The sequence below is a fragment of the Falco rusticolus genome, chromosome 6 (genome assembly GCF_015220075.1).
Source record: "Falco rusticolus isolate bFalRus1 chromosome 6, bFalRus1.pri, whole genome shotgun sequence".
Taxonomy (NCBI): domain Eukaryota; kingdom Metazoa; phylum Chordata; class Aves; order Falconiformes; family Falconidae; genus Falco; species Falco rusticolus.
In genome coordinates this window covers 19,794,001-19,810,380 of record NC_051192.1, presented here as the reverse complement: position 1 = coordinate 19,810,380, position 16,380 = coordinate 19,794,001, and positions in this window count along the sequence as shown.

Genomic DNA, 16,380 nt, shown 5'->3' with positions numbered 1-16,380 from the left:
CAGATCCACTCCTGGAAAGAAGAGACGAAGCTGTGCAGGCTGCTTGACGACCTACATTGGCTGCGTTTCAGTAGGGGACCTGTCGGCAAGGACTGCAATGCACCTGCCGGCATTTTAGCAGATGAAACGAGAAATTTTTATAGTGTGTGTGTGAGCAAGTGTGTGAGAAAGGTAGAAAGAGAGGCATTTTCCCTGCCTAAAAGACGTATTTATGTTATGCAGGTGATAACTGAAGCAGAAGAGTTCATTGCCATTGGCTGGGTTTTCCTGCAGCAGATTTACCCGATGGTTTGGCCGCAGTTTTCCTCCCTCACGGTCTCTCGCAGTTTGTATTTGGGAGTATACTCTCTCCCAGGAAATACAGGGGGAAAAAAAGGCTTCTCCTGGAAATAAATTGTGGAAGGGATCCAGCGGGCAACCAAAAAAGTAAAAACACAGCCAGATTTGTGGGTTTGCAAGTACTGAATTGCAAAACCCAGGCTTTGTATTAGAATTTTGTATTAGAATTATTTGTTATTACCCATCACTTGAACATTCCTGAAAATAGCCTTCCTCTCCTGAGAAAGAACAACTCATTCCTTTTTATTATTTTTACTATTATTACAGAGCTCAAGACACCCTTGTGAAAGCACTGTGGTATTAGATAAATTGTAAGATGAACTGTTTTCCATTGTACTAAGGGATGTGGAAATACCATGAGACAACCCCTGATGCTGCAAATTTACAGTTTTAACTAAAGCAGGTAGTTGAACACTGAGAAGAAACGAGTAGGAAACTGAGGCACATGGAGTGAAGGTGCGTTGCCCTGGTGTTGTTTCAGTTCTTTCAAGTAGGAAACTGCAGTGCTCCTGAGGATTTGGGACGTTTGAGGTCGCATGCAGAAAGTTTATGTTGGATTCAAGAGAGCAAAAGTGGAGCCAGTTTTCCCAGTGCTTAAATCCTGCAGTACATCAATGTTGCTGTGACGCAGAGAGCAAAACTGCATGTGTTAGGACAGTTACTACTAATTTCTATCTGTCTTGACCAAAGCATGAAATGCAGTCTCCTACATGCCATGTGCATGATGAGATCTCCCTTCCTGCATCCCACCACCCCTTGCAGACCCTGGAGGCATTGCAAGGCACTGGAGAGAATCCCAAGGATAAGCGGAGTTTGTGGTGAACACCTATGATGCAAGGTATCCCCACATTTGGGGCAGAAACCCAGAGGCAGGACCCATAAATATCATTCCAGCATGTCTAGGTGGCAGGAGGGGCAAGCAGGGTAGACATGCCAGATTGGGATACATCCACAGGTGTGCCTGTTGTTGGCTCAGCACCCACTTAGACTTATTTTAAGCAAGGTATGAGTTGCAGAAGGTCTCAGAGCTTCCCAAGCCTGCCTTCTGGCATGAACCCACCCTGAACTGGCTTTTACCAGGAGAAAGGGTTTAAACCATCTGCCTTCAGAGGGCTCAGACCCACCAAAAGGATCCTTACTCTACATGGCCCATCCTGCACCACTCTGCAACTTTATCACCCACAACACACAGCGATCCAACTCTACATCCAGGCTTCAGGAACATAGAGCCACACTCCTAGAAACACCATATAACCCAGCCAACCATGCCCTGGGCTGCACACAAAGCAGCGTGGCCAGCAGGTCAGGGGAGGTGATTCTGCTCCTTTTCTCTGCTCCCATGACACCGCCCTGCAGCGCTGCATCCAGCTCCGGGGTCCCCAGCACAGGAGAGACACGGAGCTGCTGGAGCGGGGCCAGAGGAGGCCAGGGAGATGCTCAGGGGCTGGAGCAGCTCTGCTGTGGGGACAGGCTGGGAGAGCTGGGGTGGCTCAGCCTGGGGAGGAGAAGGCTGCGGGGAGACCTTAGAGCACCTGCCAGCGCCTAAAGGGGCCGGCAAGAAAGCTGGGGAGGGGCTTTGGGCAAGGGCAGGTGGCGATGGGACACGAGGGAATGGCTTTACATGAGAGAGGGGAGATGGAGATGAGAGATGAAGAAGAAATTCTTCCCTGTGAGGGCAGCAAGGCGCTGGCCCAGGCTGCCCAGAGCAGCTGTGGGTGCCCCATCCCTGGCAGGGCTCAAGGCCAGGCTGGACGGGGCTGGGGGCAGCCTGCGCTGGGGGCAGGGGTCCCTGCCCATGGCGGGGGGGTGGGACTAGGTGACCTTTAAGGTCCCTTCCCACCCAAACCTTTCTGTGATTCTATGAACCCTCAACACCTCCCCTGGTGCAGGCAGAGGCTCATGCACCCTCCTGGATCCCATCCTAGGCTTGATCCTACTACCCAGCTCCCTGTACAATCCATAGCCTCCCCGTTGTGCGTGCACACACACACCCACACCCACACCCACACACCCCGACCTGTTTTTCCATGGGCCACACAGATAGCAGCGAAGCCTGTGAAAAAAGGAAGTTGACCACAAGCTTTGGGATCTGCTCCCCACGGGCTGGGGAGGGGGATGCAAATCCCTTTATAGTTGGGTCAGGTTTGTTTTACTATTATCTTTTTTTCCCTTTTCTCTCTCTTGATCAGGAGCCTGCGATGAGGCAGTGCTGCTGCCGGCATGAGAAAGCGAGGCCGTCTGTGCAGATGTTGCCCAGGGAAGCCAAGGTTCCCACACCGAGTAGGAAGCGGGGCCTCAGGAGCTGGGATGGGGACTGCGGAAGTGGCAGCAGGGCTGGACGCCCGCGGCCGCTGGTCCGGGGATGATGGGAGAGGACAAGCGAAGGGGGGGTACAGCATAGGGGGGGACATCTATTCTTAGAGGAAAAGGGGGGCCCTGGTGGGGGGATTTTATTGTAAGACTTTGTTTACACCCCAAGCCGAATGAATCAAATGACCTTGTTTATCGCCGGTCTCCTGAATGGACGGCAGAGGGAGAGGGAGGAGGGATGGGGAGGGGGGGGCTTATATTATTGTTAATGCTGCCATCTACAACTTCTTCTTTTTTCCCACCACACGTTGTTGCCAAGATAAAAGAATAAAAGGTGAAACTCTATTCCTTCCTTTCTCCATCTCCGCAGTATTCTCCAAATCCCCAGGCAAGCGGCTGTTGGAATGAAAGCACCAAACCATGGAGCTGTGTACAAGATGCAGGGCCTGATCCTGCTGCTGCTGCCCCCACTCCTTGCCAAACTAACTTTCTGTGGAGGAGTGAGAGAGCTGAGACCCCCAGCCCTGGGCTCACAGGGTCTCTCCCTGGGGAGAACACGAGGATGCAAACCAGCCTTTACCACCACTGCTGGATAGACCCCTCTTTGCCCCCGGATCCAGGGATAGACCCCTCTTTGCCCCCGGATCCAGGCAGCAACATGGCTACAGATCTCACACACAGGGCCATTATTTTCAGGAAATAACAACATCCAGGCAAAGATCGCTTATGTGCCTGCGTTTTTTGGGAGCCAGACTGAAGCTCTCTTCAAAGGACCTGGCTTTGCAGCTAAGCTCCTGCTCTTGATGCGGGATGCATGGGGGCTATTTTGGTGCAAGTCCCGGTTATGGTTTGTTTCACCTTCTAATTGGGACCTGGTGACCCCCATTGCTGCTTGATAACTTCCCAGACAAAAATCAAGCAGTTTTCAGGATATTTTACCTTACAGAGCTATGAAGGTCCCTGCCTGAGGTTATCACGGGGTTGTTGAGAGCATGAAACAAGTCCTTCTGGTTTGAGCATCACCAAGCTGCAACAACCCTCAATGTCTCAATCAGAGAGAATGATAGAGGGTTATGTTAGTTTCTAAACAACAATTTTCCTTCTTTATCACCCTTTATAAAGCCCTTCATGTGCTCTAGGATGGAGGAAAAAAAGCTTCCCAAGCTCTGTGCCCCTCCAGAGGCATCCCTTTCTGTCCCTCCGAGTGCCCTTGCCTGCTTGTGGAAGCCAGGTCTCATGCTGGGACTGGCTGTATTCATGGGTGATGCCCTCTATCTCTTCGCCTCACTTCTCCTTCCCTTCAGCTCAAGGCACTTTGATTCCTTCCGGATCATATATTCATTTCTTAATGGGTTTTGAATTTTATAAGCAAAATGTGGGACAAGTTGAAACCTCATCCAGGCCTCTTCTCCTCTCTGCTATGCAACTTGTGCATGTTTGTGGAGTTTTCCTTACTGAGAGACATCAGTGTAACAGGAAAATGTTCATATCTTTCAGTGCAAGCAGCTTTAATTCAGAACCCATCCATGGATGTGATTTGCTTTTGCACAAATCTCTCTTTCACGCAGCAGAAATGATTGCAGTGGAAATGCTGATCCTGGCTCACTGTCCTGATGAATTGCAAAATGTGTCTGGCTTTTTTTATATCTCATTACATTGTCACCTTTTCCCTGGTCTTGATTTTAACTTGATCACTGTTTCAGCCAGAACAAGGCAGGGGTGGATGGAGAGAGAGGAGAAAGCACGTCTGGTGGCCATATCACTCACCATCCAAATCCTCCACTGAATAGCTAAGTGAGAGTTGGAGAGAGAAACAGCATCAGCAGAATGGGCTGAGTATGTCCCAGCTCACTCCCCTTTTGTGGCTCTGGTGTCTGTACACAGCGACACAACAGAGAATTAAACCTGCATCCCCCCATGCAAGCATCCTAGATAGTTTCTTCAACCAACCTTCTGGGGATCCATTATTGGAAACTTGATTTTTCAGTTCAGGTCTCTAACTGCGGCCACCTCATGCTATGTGAGATGCCCAAGCCTGTCCGATCTGCCCCCAGGTACTAGCTCAGACAACAGAGATCTCCCATGTCATACCTGTCAGCGGGTGCAGATGTCTCAGCTACTGCAGGACATCTCAAATGTCACTAGGTGCCTGTGTGTGGGCAGTTGAATCAAGCACCTCAAGTCTGTAGCATAGATGTCTACATCCAAAGTAGGTGTTTAGCCTCCTGCTAATATCAACAGAAACCCAGCCAGCACAGTCAATGAAGTGAGTCATCGGACCAAATGTAGGTTTCTGATTTAAGGTGAGGTGAATCACTGGCTGGCATCATTTTCTAGGGATTTATAAGCAATAGCAGGAGCCTAAAGACCTGATCAGATATAAAAGCATGTGTCATAAGCATCTAAAGGGAGGTGAGAAGTACTGCAATTGTTGTGGAGCTGTAGCGCTTTCCTGGCTCCCCGGTGAGCAGAGGATACCTTCTTGCAGCACACAGTGACCCACCACACAACATGAGCGGGGGCCAGGTGAATCCGTGAGAAGTCAAAGTGCTGACACCCTAAGGACTGTACTACCCCAGGGTACCAACATGGCACCCCCCTTGGGAAATGCACCTTTCCTGGGGCAGGTCCTGGGGAGATCCTGCCCCTGTGCTGCAGCTGGGCTTAGCTGAAGTGAGCCTCATCCTCACAGTGTATGTGTTTCACCATGCTGGCTTATGGAGTTGTAAAGACTTGTGCGTGAAACTCAGGAGCTGGACCTAAAGAGGAGCTCAGATCATGTGATTATAATGGTCCTTTCTGGCCATCAAAACAATGGATTTATTATTACAAGGTTCAGAAGGAACAATCAGGCCAGCCTTCCAAAAGGCATTTGGTCCCTCACCATGCTCTCCTGCTCAGCCACCAGTAGAGACTGGATGGACTCATCATCTGAAGCCATTCTGCCATTCTTATCTCCCTGCACTATATTCTGCCTTAGATATTTTCCCCCTGTTGTTTATTCACCTACACAATCTTTGCTTGAGTGTAGATTTCTCACTTATTGATACTGAGGATTATCCCATGTACTTTTGTCAGTGCTGGGCTATAGTCAAGGTTTTGGTCCTTGGCTTCCTACCTCCATGTGTTCCAGTTTCCTGGCAGAATAAAAATTTTGCCTCATACCCCTCAGATTTACCCATCTCTCCCATGGCTGGGGGCAGGTGGTTTTAGTAACTAGCTGTGAGTGTAGGACATGTTCCTGGAAGGTAGGAGATGGCCATGAACCTTGAAGAGTTGCAAACATGTTAGAAGAGCGTAATTTTGGCCAAGGTCCAGAAACCCTTGGCTGACAACTGAGGTGGGAAAAGAGAATTAAAAATATAAAGAGGGAGAAATGAGTGAAGAAAAAAGTCCTGCCTATTACCCAGAGCCAGAAGAAAGACAAGATGTACTTTGGTTGTGATGCCATGGCTAGGCAGATACACAAAGCCTGTTTTCACTAAGTGGCCCAATCTGTCCTCCTCTGCTTGCGAACACCTTGTTTGCAGGCCACCCCATCAGCTCCCAGCCTGTGCAGTCCCTGCCTTCAGAGGCGAGGCCTGGAAGCCATAAATTCCAGCATAAGAAGGTGTGAGGCTATACACAGGTGAAACAGCAGCAGCGGTCCTTGGATGAAAAGGATGCCCCAGGTAGAAGGAATGAACCACCCGTCTCACTCCATCGATAGCAAAAAACAACTAAGTGACTCCCTTAGCCTAGATACTAAACCAAGGGAACCAACTTTTACCCCCCAAACCAGGCTCTTTTCTGAGAGATACATTAGCTAGACTGTGTAAACAATTCTGTAATGTCCCCATCACTTCTCTGTCTTGTGCTGCACCATGCATCCAAATAATCCAGATCCTCTACTGTTTAGGCACTTAGCTCATCCTGATTTCACTCAGACTTACGCTGAATGACTGGCCACCAAAAAGCACTTTGACCTGTCTGTCTAAGAGGACAGATGCAAGATTTGCAGTATAAGCATAAAGCAAATTCGGTGTGGCTTACAGCTGGATGATGCCACACCATGTGATATCCCCAGGCTTGGAAAAGGCTGAATGTTTATAAATCCATCTATTATACTAAATCTTAGTTTTGTGGCATCCTGTGCAGGGATCAAAAAACCTCACAGCATAAAGCAACAAACAAACAAAAAAAACACTCAAAAGAGGGAGTTTCTGCCATCTAGAGGTCGTATTTTTCAATTACAATCACGGCTGGAAAGGCAAACCGTAATTTCACCTCTCAAATATATGCATGTAAATATCTATGTATATGTAATTTCAAAAAATAAGCTGTAAAAAGGAAAAACGCTGAGCTACTCCCTTTTCGTTATGAAATTGCAGCAAGAAACTCCATGCAATTTCTGTGTTATTCTTACTGCAATATCTCAGCATTGTTTGTGTTAGAAAGGCACTGGATAAAGCACATGAGAAACCAAAGTTTATTTTTCATTTCCTGAAAGGGAGGAAAGTTTTTAGACAAAGCCACAATTGAGGGGGAGAAGTCATAGAGTCTTTTTTTCTCCTTTCTTTTAAACCTCAATTTGCATAAGATAGCCAGTAACATCTGGATTTTGATGCTTAACACCCAGAGTTAAGGTCAGCCTTTCAAATAATTCAACTTCTGTTTAAATAACAAAACAGTGGCTTGATATTTCAAGTGTGCCACACTCTTTGTTGCTTGAGCATTATAGCACAGCTTTTAAAATCTTAATGAACTAACAACGTTTTTATTTCTTTATGTTTTTGTTGCACTATGCTACATAGATGGCCAAATTATATGATAAGAAGAGTTTCTTCTGACCTGAAAGTCCCTTAAAGTCTGAGCAAATCTTTTTTGAATGTCAGAATCTGTCTGTGATTGTTGAAATTCTTTGAAAATCCCCATTTTAGGGGTAGTGGATGCCCTTTTGAAGACCCCTATGAAATTCCATTCAATGTTCATACCTAGTGCTTTCAGGAATGCAAAGGGGATTGATTCCCTGAATGTGGTATTACAGAGGAAAATCCAACATGCCCAGTTTATGACTTGGACACAGTTTCCCTATTTCCATCTTTTATTTCTCAAACTTCACTAGCTTACCTGGCTGACAAAGATCTAAAAATTCGGGAAGCAAATTAAAAACTTGTCTTATTTTCATTACATTTCATTTCTGCACCAAAGTGGTGCAGTGCACTGAGTCAGATCCAAACTGGGTCTGTTTGGCCAAGTTTTATATCTCCAAAACTGGTACCTGGGAGGTGCTCAGGGGAAAATTGTAAGAGCATGACAAGGAGAAAACAATCCTTTTCCTTGTACCAAAACAGGAGCATCCCCAGCCTGAGGTCAGTCTTGCTTTGTGAAATGTTGGATTTAGTGTCACAGGACACTGCACTGTCTGGCATGCTGTCCAGGAGCTCAGCTGTGTTGCATGAGGTTGCAGCTCCTTTCTGCAGGCCAGACCCCCAGTGCAAGGCACAGCAAACCCCACAGCCCTCGAGCCCTCGGCACCTGTATCTGCCTCTGACCGTTTCCATCTTGCAGGGTAGTCCTTAATATTTTATTCACTATAATTTTAAAACTCCCGTGACAAGGCTTTGACTGTTTCCTTTGGAAAACCGTTCCCCACCAAATAGTTACGCTCATTAGGAAATGCTGGTTGACAGCCGGCTGGGCATGAGCCGGCAGCGAGCCCAGGTGGCCGAGGCCAGCGGCACCCTGGCTGGTGTCAGCGATGGCGTGGCCAGCAGGGCCGGGGCAGGGACCGTCCCCCTGCGCTGGGCACCGGTGCAGCCGCCTCTCGAGCCCTGGGGTCCGTTCTGGCCCCTCACCCCCAGACAGAGCTTGGGGGGCCGGAGCGTGTCCAGAGCTGGGCAGGGGGCTGGGGCAGGGGCTGGGGCACCATCTGATGGGGGGGCTGGGGGGTCAGCCTGGAGAGGAGGGGGCTCGGGGGGACCCGATCGCTCCCTACAGCTGCCTGGGAGGGGGCTGCAGCCAGGGGGGTCGGTCTCTGCTCCCAGGTCACAAGCGACAGGACAAGGGGGAACGGCCTCAGGCTGCACCAGGGCAGGTTTAGGTTGGAGATTGGGAAACATTTCTTCACCGAAAGGGTGTCCAGCACTGGGACAGGCTGCCCAGGGAGGTGAGGGAGTCACCATCACTGGGGGTGTTTAAAAATTGTGTAGATGTGGTGCTCGGGGACATGGGTTAGTGGTGGACTTGGCAGTGCTGGGTTTACAGTTGGACTCGATGATCTTAAGTTCTTTTCCAGCCCAAATGAGTCTATGATTCTAGGATTTCCTTTTCCTCATTCTGCTTTTTGAAAAAATGTTTTCTTAAGGGATGAAATATCTCTTAAAAAATAAATAGCAATTTCTAGTTATACCAGCCATCTGTTCCACAAGCCAGAAAGTAGAAGAGCTTTAGCATCAGATTTTTCAAGTGCTCAGAACCCATAGCACATGGCACAGAAGCTCAATCACGGCAGAACAGGTAGCAAATTACAAAGGCATATACATGATATACATGCTTAGCTACATCTGTCCTCCAGAAGGAGAAAAAAAGAAGATCCACATGCCAGAAGTTGTATGCCAAAAACAACAAAACACCTGTTTTAGAAGACTTTACAGTAAAGCTTTCTAGGTTTAAAATGTCAGAGGGGATCGAGTCTTAGATCACCTTTTGCCCGTGGGACCACGTGGCAAGGTGGCTGCATGCTTTCTGTAAGGAGTCACAGAGGCAGCACTGCCCCATCCGCCAGAAAAATGAAGAACTGAGCCCTATCTCACAGAAAACATATCTGGATTCAGGCAGGTTCCTTGCACACCCTCCACCCTTCCAGCTCAGCTGACCCATGGTGCTGCTGTCCCTGCTTATGCTGCAGAGAATAACTGCCAGAAGACAGTACCCTACCTCCAAGCAATCCCACACAAAAGGTTGGGCAGAAATATACACAATAAACTGTAATTAGGTATGCAAATTCAACTGGAAGTTAGATATGTAAATTCAACTTCCCAGAGCTTGCTCCTAGTGGAGAAACTAAAGGCAGGCATCGCTCCAAGTCTGGACCTTTGGCTTTTACCTTGCAGGGTGGGTATTTTTTCCTATTGCTCTGTTTTGTCTGTATTTTGGAGCTCCCTGCTTGCTCCCTAAGCCCCAGAAAAGCCCCAGTAAAGTTTGCTTTCGTAGATCCCACTACAAGAAGACACCCTTGATTATTGCTGCTACACATAATGGAAACTGGAACACATGGATGTCAGGGTCCTGTTGCAGGAAATAGCAACCAGGAGCAGACTATGGGCTGATGTGTGCTGGGCTTGCACGTAGCCTGTCTGCTTCACTAGATTTAGGTGATATTGAACTCCCCCCCAAAAACCCAGAGCTTCCCAGTGCCACTCTGGAAGTCAGGTAAAGCAAACATCTTCTGGGTTTAATGTTTTAAACCTTTAGGTAGACCTCCAAACATCCATGTACTGTATCACTTTGTGGTCTTTCTGTCTTCACAGTGGTCTTACCTGGTGTACCATCACCAGCGTGAGGGCACCTAGTCTGGATTCACCCCATTGTGAGGCTAGTTGAGATGCCCAGCAAGGTTTCACATTTATCATAGTCCAGCTCTCCCTCTGCACCCAGCCTCAGACAGCTCTTTCTTGCTTGTGAAATCCCAAAGCAGTAGAGGGGCTGCTGATCTGGACTAGGTTTGGTTTTTCATGCCCATAGAGTTGACTTGCCTCACCTGCCAGGAGGAGGAAAAGAAGCAAAGTTTCCTTCCTCCCTTGAGGGAGGCAGAAATGGCCAGTGACCTGGTGAAACTGCAGCCTGCATTGCCTGGAAGCTGCAAAACCTCAGCACTGGATGGGCACCCCTTTAGATGCATCTACTTGCACTGGCCTAATTGATGAGCAATGCGCCACGAAAACGACCTCCCATGAGGACAAGAAGGTGCCCACTCACAAGCGGGAGGTTGCATATTTGGAGACATCCAGTTGGTGACCTGCATCCTGTGCTCCTGGATGCAGTCATTTTCCAAGAGGCTGTTGGGTTAAGGGCACCCGTATGGGGCAGACAGAGCCCTTAGTAGCCTGGAGATGTCCGCAACAGGCCATTTGGCCATGTGAGATTGCCTCCTGGCTAACACCATTGGTTTTCAGTGACAGAATGCTCTTACAAGTGGTACAATACAAGTCTGTAGTTCCTACAGCCCTCTCTGGGGTCTGGTTCAGGATGAACCAGCAGATGCCTCTCCTTCACCACTGCAGCTACCTTGGGTTTTTTTCAAAATTCTATTTAAAATTTTATTAGAAATATGTTGATGTCTTACCCTTTTATCCTTGCAAATAGTCATTTATATGAAGCAGAACAAGTCCCACAGAGAATCCCACCACCAAACAGCCCATACACTAGTGCTCTGGATCATAACTGGGGTGGAAGGTGATGTTCCTCTCAACAGACTGTAGCAGATGAAAAAAAGGGCAAGGGAGGCTTGAATCCTACTTCACAGCATTGTGTCTGGCTAATTCAGGGTGTTTTTCTAAATGTAAAAGCTTTCATTTAACCACAAAGCACAACAGGAAAAATTCTCAGGCTTTCCAACATGCTCCCAAGACGGAACGCCCCTTTTCCATCCATTTCTAATTGGGATTTCTCCTGCTGAAATCATCAGAGGCTGATTATGCAGCAAAGCAGAAACCGATTTACCTTTATTAAAGAACAGTTCTGTGGTTCTCCGAGAGATCACAGTGGGATGGTACCATTCCCTTTTCTTTATTGTATAGTTAGCCTGTAATTGTGCAGTGATTGCTTTGAAATCCTGGCAGCCAAGAAGGAACGTAGGTGGTATTGAAAAGTTTGTGATGCAAGCCCTTCCTGTAACGGCAGGCAGCGGGTTGGTCAAAGCCCTTTTCAACAGTGACTCAGTGTGCCTCTAAACACAGTGGGAAAAACAGAACACCAAACCGTACTTTTTAAGCCCATTTGAGGATTTGAATAATGGCTTCATCACTTGAGCGAGCCTGCCAAGCTGGTAGGAGGATGAGGCTGGTAGAGCAGGAATCATTGGCAGAAATGCTGGGAAAGAAGCAGGGCTTGGAGGAGCGGGTGATGCACAAGCTGTAGCTCTGTACTGGTAAATCAGGGTTGAGTGGCTGCAGGAACTTGCTCACCTTGTGTGGTTCGTAGATGGGCCTGGCCCTGCTTTAGCCCAGACTACGATGCATCAACCCAAACGCTTCCCAGCTTAGCACAGGCCAGGGACCATTGCCAGAAGGCAGTTTGGATCAGCCAGCCTGATTTAGAAGCTGAGCGCATAACTGCATGTATCAGGCAGGACCCTGCCAGTTGGTTTTGGGGCTGGAGAAGAGGCCTTGGTGCCTTTTAGGTGATCAGACATACGAAACCACAACATCTGTGTGCTGCTTTCAGGGTAAAATGTAACAGGGTCACCTGGAGCTTATCCAAGGACCAACCTGCAATAGCAGTTTAAAATGTATCCTTGGAGGTGCGTGACTTTTGGATGCTTTAGTACCAGTAAAATGCGAATGCAGGATCCAGTGTAAAGGGAAAAGCCTTACAGGTCAAGATAAAGACAGTTTAATAGGTGAGGCAAAGCTGCATGTGCAACCGACGGAATAAGGAATGCACTCACCACTTCCTATCGGCAGGCAGCTGTTCAGCCATCTCCAGGAAAGCAGGGCTCCATCATGCTTAATGATATTTAGGAAGGCAAATGCCATAACCCCAAATATCCCCCATTCCTCCTCCTTTACCCAAGATTTTATAGCTGAGCATGGCATATGGTATAGAATAACCCTGCGGTCAGTTGGGGTCAGCTGTCCTGGCTGTGTCCCCTCCCAACTTCTTGTGCACCCCCAGTCTGCTCACTGGTGGGTCAGCACGAGAAGCAGAGAAAGCCTTGATGCTGTGCAAGCACTGCTCAGCAATAAATACCGGTGTGTTATCGACACTTATTTGGTCACAAATCTAAGACACAGCACCATATGGGCTGGTACAAAGAAAGCTAACGCCGTCCCAGCCAGAGCCAGTACACCGTGCATGAAGGTCCTGCCCAAGTGCTGGCTAATCCTCAGGCTGGGTGAACAGCCAACACAGAACAGTGAGAGATAGCACCTGGAGATGTGGCAGCATGCGGAGGCTTTGGAAAGCATTATGTTCCCTTGAAGAATGAGGTAGGCCAGGTTCCTCCGGGAAACAGGTTCAAACGTGGGGCATTGGAGGCATTTGCAAGTGGCAGCGTACCCTGAGCCCATACCCCAGGCACCTTGGATGTGATAACATGCATTTGCCAGGAGGCTCTGTTCTGCACGAATGGCTTCATTCTGATATTACCAGTCGTGCAGTGACAGTTGCTCAACCATCCGCATAATAACTGTCTTGTCACACGGCATCCAGCAATTGGACCCGCCTTGAATAAACACTTTCTGGTTGTTCATGCTCCTCTACACATCAAGCCATAGCTTCCTACTCCACCTCCTAGGCACTTGCTGTGAGTAGGGCTGGGGCAGTGACACTCAGATGGGCTGGAGGTTTCTCTACACCTCCCCAGTGCCCTTGAGCTGCTGCATCACTTCTGGGTACCCTTCCACCCTAACGAAGCCTTCTGCTCTGTATAGCATCACTTTTACCGCTAATATCTGGCCACAAGTCGCAAAACAGGAGAAATTATTAGTGCAGCTTGAAATAAAGGAATATGTAGACCACTGGCCCAGCACACTGTGTTGCAGGTGTTGTTTGTAAACTCATGCTCATTGTTGACCGATCACTTCCTACTGTTCCCTTGGCCCTTTCCCATGATTCTGTTCAGACCAAGGTTGCCCTGAAAATTTTTGCTTGAGATGACTCTACAGTGGAAACACTTTCCTATCTTTTACCCAGATTCGTACACATTCCAGCCTGCAGCAATGCTTTTCACATTGGGGGTGAGAAAATTCCTACCCATGTATGTCCAAGGCACGAGTCCATTCAAATTATTCCCATCGTGATCAAAGGAAAGAGGACAAAGAGCAAAGCTCTCTTCTCCCAGTAGCTCTCCAAAGGAGTTTCAGATGGCTCATAACTGATTGTTTCATGAGTTACTCTGCTTCATATGCAACTGTATGGAGGTCCTCTAGGATCTCACAGGGTTGCTGCACAGTTGAATTTATGCTCCTTTGTGTGCATTCCATGCCTAAGCCATCATATCATCCTTTCCCCTGCACCTCCCTGATTTGAAAGCACATGGGTTAGTTCTGGAGTTGCTTACGTTGTGATTAATGTCTGCAGAGGTGGTGTTAAGACATACACACTCAAAATCCTTGAGGAAGAGGAACTTTTACTTTCCAGAGGTGCCTTGAAGCCCACCCTTCCCAACAGAGGAGCCAAACGCAGTGCTCTTCTCTGCAGCCACTTGCTAAATCATTTAGCGGTCTGGGCTGTGGGAACAAAGTGGATTGCATATTAAAGAGCCCTTGAAGCAGTGAGTCATGATGAGACATGGAGAAAGCAACTAGTTGTGAATACAAGTGTTAGCCAGCACAAGACACCTCTCAGAAAAGGACGTGGGAGGCAGATACTTTGCACACGGGTACTTGGAAATACCCGATAAGAGGATGTGTCATGGTACTGCAACATGTTGTAAGCTCAGTCACTGCCAGCTAGTTCATTTTTCAAGCCCTAATTACCACCAAGAGTAGCGCATACCAGTGTCAGAACAGCAAAGAATTATCATCTGCCTGGAGGTGGCCAAGCTGGTGCTCTTTAAGTACATGGGCATTTCGAGTATGACTTTGAGAAGCCATCCATGACCAGCATTGTGGGCTTCCATGGGACTGCCAGAGAAGCCAAAACCAGAAGGATTTCCCCGGCAGTGAGTAAAAAAGGCAACTGAGCAAAATCCTTCAAGCAGAATAGGTGTTTCTTCAAGGTCAGCAAGCACAACCACAATGCAAAGGATGGGCACTGCTCAGCACAGATACACCACACTTGAGCATTCCCACGTTGCAGGGAAAAGCGTGGTTGTATTTCTGGGGTGCATTTGAGTGTGTCAACAGCTTGGTTAGGCAGCTCAGCAGCTGCCAGCCTCCATCTTGTATTCATCCCAAAGCCAAGCTCTCCTCCAGACCATAATCCAGCTACTTAAATCATCTCTTCAACATCCCAGAAGTGTTCAGCAGTTGCTGAACGAATCAAGTTGTTCAATATTGTCAGTAGTGTTTTCCATCCCAGAGCTATCTTCACTTTAGTTAACAACAATGATTAAATCACTATCACAACTGGTGTATCCCAAGAGAGGTCCCTAGCTTTTCATCATTCTCATGCCTACAGGAGGATAAACTGAGTCCTTGGTCTGAAAAATGGCTTGTCCAGATAGCCTCTTGGGAAGCCAGTGGGAAATGTGGGTATGAGTGCTGGTTCTCTGAAGCCTGCTGTCTCAAGCTCTAATCTAATCTTGTTGACAATCAACAACAGACACAACCGAAGAGCTGACCAAAGACTTTTACCATATCCATAGGTGATTTTTCACTCATCATCTGGTAGGCACACAAACTCACAAGAGAGAAATGAGCCCTCTGACATTTCGCTTACACTGAATTCAGACAGCTAAAGACTCATACACAAGTCAGAGCATCTCATGCAGTGCATGTGAAATGACAAATGGATGCCAGAGGTCATGGTCACAGCCATGTGTGTCCTCTGCCTTCTCCTCAGAGGGACAGAGGTGCCCAGGGTGCTGAAGGGAGCAGGAGAAGACAAGCCTATTCTTTTCATTGTGTCTTACCTCTGCAAAGAAGCACAGGCTGGAAAAGGAGAAAATGGGAAATCTCACCCCCTCTGAAAGGATACCACTGGGAACTGCTTTGTCTTCAGATCACCCATGCAACATCTACCGAGGAGGAGCTGGGGGAGAGGTCTGGGATCATCACCCTGAATAAAGGTTGGATTTCTGCAGTAGCAGTTATCTGTGACCTTGGACTGATGCTCTTCCAACCTTCCTTCTCTAAGGTGGAGCCACACATCTGTCCTACTTACTTGGAGCCCTCCCCACTTCTCATCCGCAACCAGCTCTTTCCACCAAACTTGCACAAACACCATCACCTTCAAATCTTCCATCTCTCTGCTCAAGCTTGCACACAAATGGCCAGCTGGGATGCGGCAGCCAGGGAAACACACATATATATACAGAGCCCTTAATTTCTGCAGAACTAAGCCAAAATTATTTTGGTGTATTGGCTTTTAAATTGCTGCCTTCCGTGCCCACGGGAGGTGCTTTTTTTCTCAGCTCCTCAGCAAAATATGCGAGCAAGGCCTAACTACCTCTCTGTCTCCTTGAGTACCCATATCCCTCTACTCCCGCCCCCCCCCCCCCCCCCCCCCCCGAATCCTCTTATGGATATTTCCCCAGGTCTTTAAGCATTTCCATATCCTGCTTCTCTTCTGGCATTTGCTGGTAAAGGTGTCATGCTTAGAACAAAACCTGAGTTTTGGTGCACTGCTTTCCATTACCATGCTCCATGCAGCAGCCTCTTGTTTGATGTTGGCCAGCTATGCTCAGTGAGCAAACGGTATTGAGAGAGATCTATTTCCTTTGCCCAGACATGAGGAAGAGGTATCTGGAAAGAGGGAAGGTGCAATAAGAAATGAGCAGCAAATTAAACCAAAAAGTGAGCGTCCTGAAGCTTAAAAGTTAAGGTAGCTCAGTTCCAAAACTTTTCACTCAGATCATCTAAATCT